Raw genomic sequence first — 13,641 nt, 5'->3', positions numbered from 1 at the left:
AACAGGGACAAAAACGCTGCGAGCAATATGAAGGAGAAACCCCAGGAAGCACTCTTAACATTTTCAAAATGGCAGATAATAGACTTCTACCATGCGTGTAAACATTGCATTTCCATAGAAATGGTTTGTTTCTGTGTCTCAAATAGGTAACCACGGGCGAGGGACTGACGCAGCGCTCGTCTCTTAATCGTGTTAGAGCTCTCACAAAATGGCAGCTTGGGCTCTAAGAGGGAGGAAAATAAAAATATCGGAGGGGCACGTGACACGCACACACGCCGTCTTTTCTGTGCCCACAAATGTAGCAAAGATCTCTTTACAATCTCCGTTTGCCATCTTTTATGCAGAATTGGACAATGATTTACAACACACACAGCACGTATGGTTCATTCATACATTTGAAATCCATGATAAATATGAAACAATTCTTGCTAGCCTTGTATTTAGCACAGTTGATGTTTATAAATAGATATTTATTATATGAAAAAGAAAACTCATTTTTTTATGTTAGCTACTACGATATTATTCATAAAGGCAATTTTTAAACTGCAGGAAGAAGAAGAAGAAGACGGTTGATTTTCTTTTCTGCACCAGTGAGATTTGAACAGAGCCACCGCATAAATTAGCATTTCTGTGAAGAAAAGACGTTCCTTCTGAGCTGTTCGAAGAGCACCTCCTTTACTGAGGAGCGTTCCCTGCTGGTTACAGGGTTCTATGATCTAACCCCAAGAGGTCAGGTGTGTCACAACAGGGGAATGGAAGCGCCAGGCTTTTGGGTCACCTGAGACTCTGTTTCCTCCTCAGCCTTCCGTGCGTCCCAGCCTGTGCGGTCATGCGCTTCCTGGTTAGTGACCGGAAGAATGAGATCGTAGATACAACTGACCCAAAGTTTATGTCCTTGCTCTGCGTGTTCCTGGTAGCAGTGGAAGAGATTTAGTGATCCAAAAACGACCCCGGTTACATTGCTGCTCCCCCACATTGGCAGTTGTTAAGGAAGTACCAGCTGCACATCAGGGACCCTGCAGAGCAAGACAATCTAAACACACGGATGTCTCTCTCTTATTATCACATTTAAAATGTATTTTAAGTTCCAGAGACACACGTCAAGCAACAGTTCAGATTTAGGGTGGATTTGGAGAACATTTAACGATGTTAGAGCTCTTTAAAGACGTGGCCAAAGCTTCTCAATGTGGTGTTGGGTGTCCATACTTGGACAAGTAAACTGCATTATGGGATACTTGGCTGTCCCAAGTCCAAACAAGTGACATCTGACTTGATGAAGTGGGTGGAGCAAGTACTCTTCTGGGAAACTTAGTGTACTAGAGAGCCTGCAAACTTAGACCTGGAACAGTACTTGAACGGCGACTGATGATGCTTCATGGAGCGTGAGAACAAAAGTACAGACAAATACTGAAAACAGCTGTGGAAACCTGAAAGTACTCCTCACTCCTCACTTTATATTGGTGGCGCCTCAGCAGACCTGACCACACCTGAGGTCACATGATCCCATGGAAGTTCTGCTGTATTTTCAGGGTGATCGCATGAGCTGGAGCTCGACAGCAGCTCCACACTCTCGATGGGATCCATGGGATCATGTGACTTCAGGTGTGGTGACGCAGTGACAGCAAATGTTGGGGATGACGCACGGTTACTATTGTCATGCCTTTCCTTTGTCCAGGCTTGCACCAATGCCAACAGCGTTACCTCCCTAAACATCCATCAAGGCATCGACAGAAGGTATGTGGAAAGAGAGGGAGCTCCGAAAGCTGCTCCTGTAGAGTCATCCGTCTCCCCAGTGATGACAGGAACACAAGAAGGTGCTTCGTTTCAAAATCTGCGCTAAAGTTAGGATAGGACCTGGGAAAGAAAGCTGCAGGGGGGGCTAAAAACTCCAGCACGTGGGTCGGGTGTCACATGACGGCAGAAGTCGGAGCAGTCCTCACATGGAGTCGCTCTGTGTCCACCCACCTGATGTTGCTCAGACACGCCGCTAACAGCACTAGCGCCAGATTAAGCTCAGACATTGTGGAATCGCAACAAAATGAGCGCCGCCGCAGAGTCTCCAGCAGAGCAGCGGGATGAAATATGACTCATGAAAATGCAGCCGCGCTATTGTTTCATAATAAATTCATATCGCTTGAAACAGGCCGACCGAACAATTCAGCTGCTGGATATTGAAATTTAAATGAGACGAGCCAGATGTGAAGGTTGGGTATTGAAAGTAAAGCACTTTTCTTTTTTTTTTTGTTTGCCTAAAAGCATGTGGATGAAGTGCTTCCAGAGGGCCCACTTATCTCATGTCACTAAATTAAGTGAAGTAATAGAGCTTCAAATTTTGTCCTGAGTTATATTCAAGATTGATTAGGGGGAAATACAATGTTTTTAAGTGCATCTGACAAGACAGATGATGTCACCTTCACGTTATTCGGAACTCGGAATGCACCGCTAATGAATCAGTAACGCACATTCTGGAGCTGCCTCCCTCTGATTATTTCTTCATTTTGTTCCGTCTCCATCACTCTGCAGCCCCGTTCTGATGCTGCGTGCACGGGAAGAGCGCGGGATGTAAGGCGCTACATGCATTAAACATATACCGCCAGCGTCTACATGTATAATAGAGCAAGCTACGTGTGATATATTGTTCCGAATGCGTTCTGTCCTCGTGATGCTGCTGCTAAAACAAGGAAGGATGAAAACGAAAGCACCCGGAGCTCCAGTGAACTCAGTGAATGACAGTGAGACAGCAGTAAAGTTCCAGTGTGAATGCCTCAGGATTGGCAGATGTCTTTAAATCAAGACGGTGTAATTTGGTGCCGCGCGTCATTGAAATTACAGGGTTTGTTCCCTTTTTTTGTCTAAAAGTGCAGCGGCTCCTTTTGTTGGTCCGGAGTGCGGAAAAGTAAATTTGCCAATGCAAAATGCATGGTGTTGGGGAGGCAGGGACGGCTGCGTCAAATAACCCGCAGCAGTACCAGCCGCTTCCTTCTGTGTGTCGCCTCAGCTTCATCAGCAGACTCGCTCATCTTTAGCATTCCCATTGATCCCCCCCCCCCTCCTATTTTAAGCCATCCTGGCGTTTCATATTGTCTTGAAGTTAAGGACAAAAGGCTGTTTGGTTGCACCTGCTGTCATGAAATGTGATGTAGTCCTGATCCCAGACCACCGTGGCTACAGAAACTCCTGTGAGGAAGCATCTGAGGGGAGCGGCCCATTTTAAACACAATAGATTTCCTTAATAGAAAAGAGTCCGTACCTGAACGTGGCCGACGGCAACGCTGCTATTCTACGGCGTGCACTTTGACCTGCCGCTAAACGGCCCTCCCTTCCCCAACATTACGAAGCTCATTTGTCAGATCTGATCGCCTCGGCTGCGGTGACGCCCCAGCTCTCGGCGCAGAGCCATCCAGCCCGACGCCGGTTGCTCCTCCGTTCAGTGATGAAGAGAGCGGCAGAGGCAGCGACTCCAGGAGGCCCTGTTGAGGGAGAACATTGTCAGCTACTGTTACTGTCATATGTCGCTCCTGATAATGTGCACGGCATTAAATATCAGCCCAGTGGATCCCTGCAATAAAGGAATGACATAGTCCCCCCACCCCGAGTTCAGACTCTTGAGTTGTATGATGAGTGATATGTATGGTGATGATGATGATGATGATGGTGGTGGTGGTGGTGGTGATGGTGCAAGTCAAGAAATGTTTTCCTGCTTTGATACTTTTAGATTCTAACGCTGCATTAAATTGAGATATTAGGAAAAACAAAGAAATCCCAGTGGTGCTTATAATGACTTTGGCTAACCTGACGGGCATCTTTCCAATGGAATTGCACTTATTTACAAGGCCGTGTTAATGTGTTCTTCAGTTAGGCCAAAAAGCATATCAGGGTTGTGCTATTAAACTGAACGCTGCAATTTATTACAGTCTTACATAAAGATTCACAGTCTTGTATATTCGAGTATTTTAACAATTAACTAATGCTGTCATAGAGGCAGTTTTTTTAACACCACTGCTGGTGAGAGAATTCTTTCTTGTTGAGAACTAAATTATTGAATTCCAAGAGGTTCCTGAACCAGCGCCGCTGTTGCGAGATACGTCATACCGCATAAAGGACGCTAGCATGAAGTGACGGGACGCTGCTTAAAATAAATGAACAAAAGGGAGCAAAATGTTCTCTTCATTAGTCTGAGCCTCCATCGCAGCCCTGAGAAGTCGGCGCAAATGCAAATGTGAGCTATAAATTCTTCCTGGACCACTTTTCTTCTCAAAGCGCCTACTTCTTGTTGAAGATCCGGTGGCTGAGGACTGGGGGACGCCACCCCTCCCCCATGGACGTTAAAGGCTGACAGCCCCCCAAACATTACTGAACCTTTGACTGAAGGCTCTGTGTGAGGCACCACAGGGGGGGGGGGGGGGGGCACCGCCTCATCACTACCGTCAAGAAACTGTTGGTGTGACGTTTGGAAAAACTCTGGCGTCTCGGCTCTCGGCAGGAAATGGTGGAGGGAAGACTTTTTTAATCCAAAGTGGTGGCCAGCTCCGCCGCCATTGTTTATAGTCCTGGCCGCCATTCTTTCACCTTAAGGTGTTCTGATAACTCCTGATGCCACGTGGATCCCCCCTTGACTCTCCCCTCCCCTCAGGGGTGGTGGGAGGTCTCAGTGTGAAGCCTGAGCAGCTCTTTTGGTATTGAAGCAGCCACTTTGTTCACACCTGAGAAAGTTAATGTCCAGGGGCCCTTTTGAACTGGTCGTCTGAGGTATGAAAGGTAAAAGGACGGGTGTAAAGACAGGGGGGGTTGGACTGTGCTCCATTCACACAGCAGCACATAATAGTAAGGAGAGCTTAGCCGTTAGTGGGGCTTAAACCAGCTTACAGGCGGCGAGAGTCTGAATTTGGCTGCTGCGTTTTATTTTATTTTCCTCCAAAAACCTGAAATCTTGCGGGGGTTTAGTCGCTCCTTCACACACACCGCGTGCCAGACCGCATGAAAGGAAATCCATCTGGGCCGAAACGCATCCTCCGCCGCCTGCAGCTTACGGTGAGTTCTTAATATGTGGTAACGGGAGCTTAATTGGAAAGACACTTTAATTCCGAGCTGATGTAATTTTAAACAATGTTAACATTAATGCAGAGTGCGCCATCCAAATCCGCGCCTCGTCTCGGCGAGATTTAATTTCCCCGAGGCGACGTGACGGTACGTTTGAATCCGGGACGAGGGCGGTGCTGGGTGAAGCAGCTTGGAACCAATCTGCAGGAAAATCCTCCTGCGGAGGCAGCAAATGAAGTGATGCTGGAGATAAAAGTTAAAAGTTCAGGGGAGCCGGCCGACCCAACTCTTAAATGGGTCAGGTATGTTCGGTGGAACATCTCCACCCTTCTAATGGGGATCACCTTAATCACCATCAGCTCCTTCCTCTCTCGATTGTTGGTCCCCCCCCCCCCCCACACACACACACACACAAACACTGGATTCATCGGCAGCTGCCTAAATTCGACACTTTCGCAAATTTGGGCCGCAGTCAGAGAAATTGCATACGTCAGCGAGAGCGTGGGCCCCAGATTTAAGGGCTGTCAGCTTACCCAGCATGCTTCTCACCCCCCACCACCACCAAAAGTCTGAGTAAACCAGATTAGATACATTTGTCCTTCTCCTCCCGCCCGCCGCGCTCACACCACCACTGTCATTGCCCAGTTTACTTCCCTCACCTCTCAGCGCCTGCATCTGCTCTCGCTTCAGAAGTTCGTTTGGAGGAAGCTGAAAAAGCAGCAAACCAAGCGAGTCGGACTTGCTGAAGTGGGGGGAGCCTGGACACTGGCCGCTCCTGTGTCCTCTTCAGACAGACACAAGCCACCAAAGGTGCATCAGTAAAGGTGCTATTCATGGAGCAGGCAAACACTCCTCATCTCAGTAGGATCAATATGATTTCAGTAAAACTGTAGCCAAGACAAACTCATAAGAGAGTCAAGGAAAATCAGCATCTGCACATTTAAAGGGTGATTGTTTAATGACAGAAAGGGAATTATAATTAATCTAAGGTTGTCCTGTTAGCAGTCAAAGGCTTAAATATTATTCATTAGCTGCTTTTTCATCTAAAACCACTGTTTTCCATTGATATCTGACAGGCAAACAGCGTAGATGGGGACAAAAATCCTGAATTATATATTTTTTATTTCGTCTGTGATCGTTGAGAACAACAATCTTCCCCTTTTCCCCCCTTTTATTTCAACTCAGTTGGGATTTTTAGCACAGAGTGTTCTTAAAAGTACAGAATCTGTCGGGGGGGCTTCCAAAAGAGTCAGGAAGAAACAACACCGAACAGTAGGAGAGCTTACACTGAGAAAACAAAAATGTCCTTTAACTAAAAAATTGAAGCTTCACAAGGCAGCAGACACTCAGACTGTAGAAAGGCAGAAACATCTAAAGCTGCACAAACCTGGGAAACCAAACCATCCACCATCCTCCTCCAAAGTGCCCACTCCTTCCTCCGACTGTGCTCCGTGCTGGACGCGGCCTATCAAGGAGTGCGACTGGTGTGAGCAGCCATCCTTAAGCAGCGCCCTCACCAAGTTCCCTCAGAGCTGCGCATGCAGCGCTCCCTTTTCCCGTGGCAACGCTCCTGCTTCTTAATCGGATCACTTCAAATTAACCTGAATGCACGCCGTGGCCCCGGGGGGCTTTTGGCTGCCAGGCTGGATCTACCTGACGCACCTTGCACAACTTCGCACCACCCCACTGAGTGATGGCCACAGAGCCTGACGCCGGCTGGCACGGAAGGCTGGGGACCCTGCAGACTCCATCGTATTTACATGCTTTTCTTTATAATTAAAGAGCCAGAAGGACGCTTGTGTCTGCTCTCTTCTGCAACTGTTCTATCCCTTTAAATATCACCGGAGGAGAAAAGAAAAGCACATATACTCAGGCAGAGTGGTGGCCACGGGTCAACTATTTGGAGATTTGAAGAGCTACAAACAGCCACTGCAGGAAATACTAGCTACATAATTACATATATTACACTCATCCTACACCCGACTGGACATCCCTTTGGCCTCAAAACACCCTCACATCTTCAGGGCATAGATTCATCCAATTATCTCTACCCAAGCCCGGTGCAGATACTAGCAGGATGCTGGTTATTTTCTACGGCGCCAGGGTCATCTGGCTGCTGCTGTGACATTTCTGATGAAAAATTCATCATCCAGCAGTATGCAACACTTTGTTAACATTAAAAAGTGGCCAGCAGGCTGCCTCTAGTCTTCACACTGATGGTGACTGGCTCACAACAGGCTGTTTACCATTTCAAACAGGGCTGTCTGCTGGACTTCTGCTGCTCCTCTAGATAAGTCAGATGCAAAAACTGACGGCTGAATCTTCTGCATGTTTGAAAACGCAGACAACGTGCTTGGTTCTCTGACATTCCTACAGCAGTTTACTTTTGTCTAAAGTGCTCAATCTGTGGCACATAATGGTTTTACAGGTAGGAGACTGGTGCATTCCAGTGGTTGTCTTGTCATCTTTTCCGGTCAGGGTCCAGTTGGACTATGATTGTTTTGTTTTGTTTTTCTGGCCAGAAAATCATCTGTACAATATATAAATGTATAAGTGGCACATGAGTGTGACATTTTCTTATTGCTTTTTATAGCAATGGGCACCATCTTCCGCAGCAATGTAGACTCCATTTAACCATTTCAACAACTGCAGATGTCCACTGTTATACTGCCACCTAGTGATCAACGTTAGTATATGTTAAATGGTCAATAATTTGCTCATAGAACATAGTTATTATATGTTTTTTTTCTCGAATCAAGATTAAGCTACTAAGTTAAATACATTTAAACAACATATAGACACGAAGGTATGATACTACACCCTTAAATACAGCTGCAACATTATGAGTTATGGTAAGCCTGTGTGTTCGTGTGTGTGTGTGTGTGTATGTGTGTTCGTGTGTGTGTGTGTTCGTGTGTGTGTGTGTGTGTGTGCGTGTGATCCTCTGCAGTCAGAAAGAGATGCGGTATAATGACGTTGTTAGTGAAACTGCGTTTCTGCTGCCATCTTCTGGTCATATTGTGTTATTACACGACAATCATCCAATTCATTATATTCAAAACTATTCATAAATACTCTCAGAAAAAGCATATGCCCTGCTTGGGTTAGACTTTTGGAGAATGGAATTCACTCTTCCTACAACATTTCTTGTTCATTATAACTGAGCTCAACATCTTCTATTTCCCCATCTTAAAAAATAGTGTAAATATATATATATATATATATACATACATATCCTTTCAAAGCTAATAGGCAAGCTGCGCGTCTTTGACAGGAGAAGAGTAGCTGAATCGCTGTAGAAAAGCTTAAACCACTGTTTATCTCTAAGATCAATGTTGCCAAGCTTTTCTGCTTTGAGCTTAGCACACATATTTTCGCACTTGTGCTGCCCACAGATTTCAAGTTAACTGAACTTCAACACTTCTTGCTTGGACCGACCTTGCAAAGTAAATTGCACAGCAAGTGGACACCTTAAACACTGACGCTTTCCGGAGATAAATAAAGAGCTACGCGTTGATGTGGACGCTGGCCATAAATGTGACACTAATTGGCACATGAATTAAATGTCAGTGTGGATGAGCTTTGTCGGCCCTGCTGCTTCGCCTGGACCAGCTGTCAGTGGCTCCCCTGTCACTATCGATAGAAAACACTGAAATAATAAAATAAATAGATGTTTCTCTGCTGTTGGGTGTGGCCTATCAGTGAGTTATGTGGATTTGTATTTGGAATAGAAAGTCATACATCATTCCTTTTATTGCTCTGTCACTGCTGCAGACAGGGGTTGGAAGCAGGGAACACAAATAAATCAGCAGATTTACTCCAGCAGCAGGGCTGTGTTTTCTTTTCTTGACTTTTAATTGCCTTTAAAACCGCGTTGATGCCGAAGGTAATTGGACGGGAGGGGGGTGGTCGCAGGATGAAAACATTGGGAACCGAGGGAGGGAGAAAAAATATGGTATAGAGAGTGTGACAAAATAACTGCTGCATAAAGACACTACAGGTGGACCAGTAGTGTGGCCACAGATGGTTTGGAGCTCCATTTGTTGGCTCCAACTGCGCTGAAAATGTTCGAGTGCTGTTTGGCAGCCGTCTTTTAGAGCTGACAAATGTTGCCAACTGGCAAACAAGCTAATAAGAGCCACCTTTGCTGCATTGTTAAGTACTGGTGACTGAAACATTCCAGCTGAAGTTCACCCTGATACAAAGTATACGGCAAAAGGCTCCGTTATTACTGTTGGGAACGTCAGTCAATTCACTCAAGGAAATTGGGAAATTATACATTTGCCTGAGATGAGTGCATTATTATTATTGTTCTAATCCTCATCTTTTATGGCTCATTGAAAGCAAAGCTTCATCCGAACAATCAGCTATTAAAAGTTAGCGCTTCACAGCTGGTTCCCATTAGAACCCAGTGCCTGTTCAGCAGGATTCATTAAGCATGTTGGATCACAATGAGGAAAATTAAGGAATGTGCCACATCATCGATACCACTTAAGTTAACTCTTCCGTTCCTTCATTTAGCATCTGCACGCGCATGAATTCAATTAAACCTGTTAAGGAAGTAGAATCAAGCAAAGGGCATTTAATAACTTTTAGCTATTTTCCTGAGGCTAAAGCCCACCTTAAAAACAAAAATCCATAACTGTGTTTTTGTGATGATAGTTTATACAGCTGCACGGATCCAAGGCTCTACATCATCCATGCACTGGCTGTTGGGGGTTAGAGCCCATCCCAGTAGTCAGTGGGCAAGAACCAGGGCCACACCAGTCCATTTCAGGAAACACACAGGCACACACCACTCACCCTGAGGGGCAATTAAGAATCTCTAATCAACCTAATGTTCATGCTGTTGGCGTGTGGAAGTAGACTGGAGTACCCAGGGAAAACCCACACACACACACACACACACACACACACACACACACACACACACACACACACACACACAGGACATGATGGGATCAAACCAGCGTGCCGGCCCTCCAAACGTCCAATCAAAGCCAATTACATGGACCAGAGGGTTTACATGTTAGGGAGAACATGTGAGCGAGCGTCTGACTCACGTGGCTTCTGTGGGCAACTGGCTGAAATAATTGTCGCGTCTCTATAATGAAATTTGCATCGCTGGGCTTGTAAAGAGACTTGTGTGCCGCAGCTACTCTTTTATTTTTGCAGTTGTGACCCTTTTCTTCCTAATCACAAGGAGCTGAGAGGATCCGGAGAGGGCAGCTCAGCAGCTCTGGCGTTATGCTATAGCAGCACGTTTCAGTAGAGATTAAATCATTAGGGCTGGTCATGCGTGTTATTGTGCACGCTGTCCATACGCTGCTCTCTGATCAGTGATTTTATTCTTTCCTTCTTTTTTTTTTCTTGAGAGTTTTACAGGTCACAAGTCATCCGATAAACTGTGACATTTTCGTGTCTTTGTGCTCGCTCATTTCACAACAGCCCGTAAATCCTAAACTCTGCTGCTCAGTCACTGTAAACAGACATCATTATGGTGTGTGTGTGTGTGTGTGTGTGTGTGGGGGGGGGGGGGGGTCCTATTCTGCCTCCTCAGTCTTTAGTTAAAGGACACTGCTTCCTTTAGGTGTCACGCTTTAATGGCACGTTGCGAGTTTAGAGACAAACGCTCATCTCATTACATCTTGCACATGTAAACAAAATGTGCAAACAGACATCGGTAGATTAGTGTGTATCGTTAGATCCTGTGTATCGTTACATCAGTGTGTATCGTTACATCAGTGTGTATCGTTACATCAGTGTGTATCGTTACATCAGTGTGTAGACTCACAAATGTTGTAGCCCACTGCCTCTTTCGCAGCTCCACTATCACATCCATGTAAATGTGTGTATGTGTGTGTGTGTGTGTGTGTATGTGTGTGTGTGTCGGGGGGGGGGAACCACAGCTGGATCGGACTGGTTCGGAAACGGGCTGCGCTGAAGCTGCAGCTCCTTCATCTGAGTGAGAAAACCATCCCGCTATGGATTTTCCTCTCTTCTTTTTTGGCACTTTCCGAGACGATATCTGGCAGTCGATGGATTTCCAGCATGTTGTGACCTTCCGATCAGCCAGGAAACAACAACAGTTGTGATTAAAGTTGTTGAACATTTTCGCTGATCACATCCTTCACGAGGCTTTTGCGAGTTGCCAGATACGACGAATCGATTCCCCTCGTTAGTGCGCACAGACGAAAAAAAGAAAAAAAAAACCCCCAGAAAACGCAATTAGGTCTCCCTTAAAAAATATCTAGCAGCTGAAAACTGATTTTGTAAGCATTACTTCAGATGTGGTGTAAACAAGATGGAAACTAGTGGTGTTTAATAGGTGCCAGGCTGGGAGCGAGGTACAACTGGTCAGAGTTCAGGCTGTGGTTGAAGCAACTTCTGAGTCTTGAAGCTAAAACAGACCCAGGAGAGGAGTTAAAGTGCAGCCCATCTGAAAAGCTCCCTCACTGGTGTCCACTCGAGTTATCAGAGGATACAGCACTGCCCTGCTGGGGTCTCATTCCAAGCGCAACAGCCACGCAGAGGCCCGCTCGAATATCTCTGCTCTCCCAGGCTCGGACTTCTTTCTCCTCCAATTGTCTCCTGCACAATTGGCTTGTATGAGCGTGTGCAGTGAGAAGGCCTGGCCCAATATCAGCGCTGAATGTGCCCCCGCAGGGAGACGGGGGAGGGGGGGGGTCTGGACACGCAGAGGCATCCAGGCCGCCCGATAAATAACGCTGTGAAGCAGGTGAAGCAAGAGAGGAAGAAAATCTATCAGGCGCTCCGATAGTTGCTGCGTTTTTGATTTTTTTTCTATCCTTTAACTTCTCCAGACCTTCAGCAGTTAGTAGAAGTGAACTGGAGATCATAGTAGAGCCTCAGCAAGGACTGATATATATATATTTATCCATCCATCCATCCATCCATCCATCCATCCATCCTCGACCGCTTATCCGGGGTCGGGTCGCGGGGGCAGCAGCCTAAGGAGAGAAGCCCAGACTTCCCTCTCCCCAGCTACTTCTTCCAGCTCATCCGGGGGGATCCCCAGGCGTTCCCAGACCAGTCGAGAGACATAGTCTCTCCAACATGTCCTGGGTCTTCCTGGGGGTCTCCTACCGGAGGGACATGCCCTGAACACCTCACCAGGGAGGCGTGCAGGGGGCATCCTAACTAGATGCCCAAGCCACCTCATCTGGCTCCTCTCAACGCAGAGGAGCAGCGGCTCTACTCCGAGCTCCTCCTGGATGGCAGAGCTTCTCACCCTATCTCTAAGGGAGAGCCCAGCCACCCTACGGAGGAAGCTCATTTCGGCCGCTTGTACCCGTATTTATTTATATTATATTTATATTTATATATACTACAAGTATTTACTGGTTTTACTGTCACCTGGACACACACACACACACCCACACACACACACACACACACATCCAGTTCATATTTTCACACTCTACAGTGTTTTTAAAGGCGTTCTTCTTCACAGCAAATGTACACAATAAATTAAGAACATACAGAACTCATACACTGGCATAATTAGCCTTTGTTTTGTTGAATAGGACAGTAATAAATGTGACATAATTACACATCATTAGAGCTGTAACTGCTTAGTATCGCAGCCATGATTATATGAGGAACACACACGCACTCACACACACACATGCCATTGCACACGCTGCTCAGAAGTTAATTCCTCACAACAATATGGCCATCTGATGTCTTTTCTAACCACTATTTATGTCTGTAGAAGGCAGTTTGGTTTGGTCCCCCATCATGTGCCTTTGTCTCTCTGAAGACATCCCTCACATTCTTGGTGAAAACAGAGGAAAACTAGAGCATCAAAAAAAATTACAGGGTGGCATTAACACCGCTGAATGCGGCATGGCGAAAAATATGGGAGAAAGAGTCGCCTCTCAGCACTCTCACAGCCCTGGGAGATTTAAATAATAAAAAGCGCTGGGCCTCTGAACAAACAGGATAATTATGGCCCACAGTCTTCCTGTCGCTAGCCTGGTACGTCCAAGCGGAAAGAAAAATGTTATTACCACTCAAAGGTTCTGCAAGGAGAATTAGGAGAAATAAATGTTTCATGTGTGAATGATGGCTTCATGGTGGATTTCTCTGGCCAGATCAGCAGCCATGTACGAGCGCCTCCAGCGGCGGCTTCCCAGACGCCTTTTAACGGACACATGTGCGTTAGATTTCCTGACGTGCGCAAAAACCCAGGATCCAAATATTTCCATTGATGGGTTGAGCTGAGACATTTTGTCAGGTGGTTCCATCTGTCTGTCTGCCTGTCTGTCTGTCTGATGCCAACATGTGTGCAGCTGCCAGCAGGTACTGGCTGGAACAGATGGAGGTGTAATGGAAAGAGCTTGTCTCCATTAGCGGCTCCTGCTTTTCCACGACGCAGCCACTCAAGGCAGCCGGCGCGTCCTAACCTCCGTGTCTGTTCGCAGCGTCGGAGCGTCGCCCTCCCCTCTGCTTTGCTTTACACATTTCAAGGACGGAGACGTCAGCGGAGGAAAAATGCTTTTGTCATTATGTTTTATTCCATTTTTTGTTGTATTTTATTATAAAGCCTTTGCTTATTTGATCCTTGTTCGTATGTTT

The sequence above is a fragment of the Takifugu rubripes genome, chromosome 15 (assembly GCF_901000725.2).
Source record: "Takifugu rubripes chromosome 15, fTakRub1.2, whole genome shotgun sequence".
In the NCBI taxonomy this organism is placed as follows: domain Eukaryota; kingdom Metazoa; phylum Chordata; class Actinopteri; order Tetraodontiformes; family Tetraodontidae; genus Takifugu; species Takifugu rubripes.
This window is presented reverse-complemented; position numbering follows the sequence as displayed.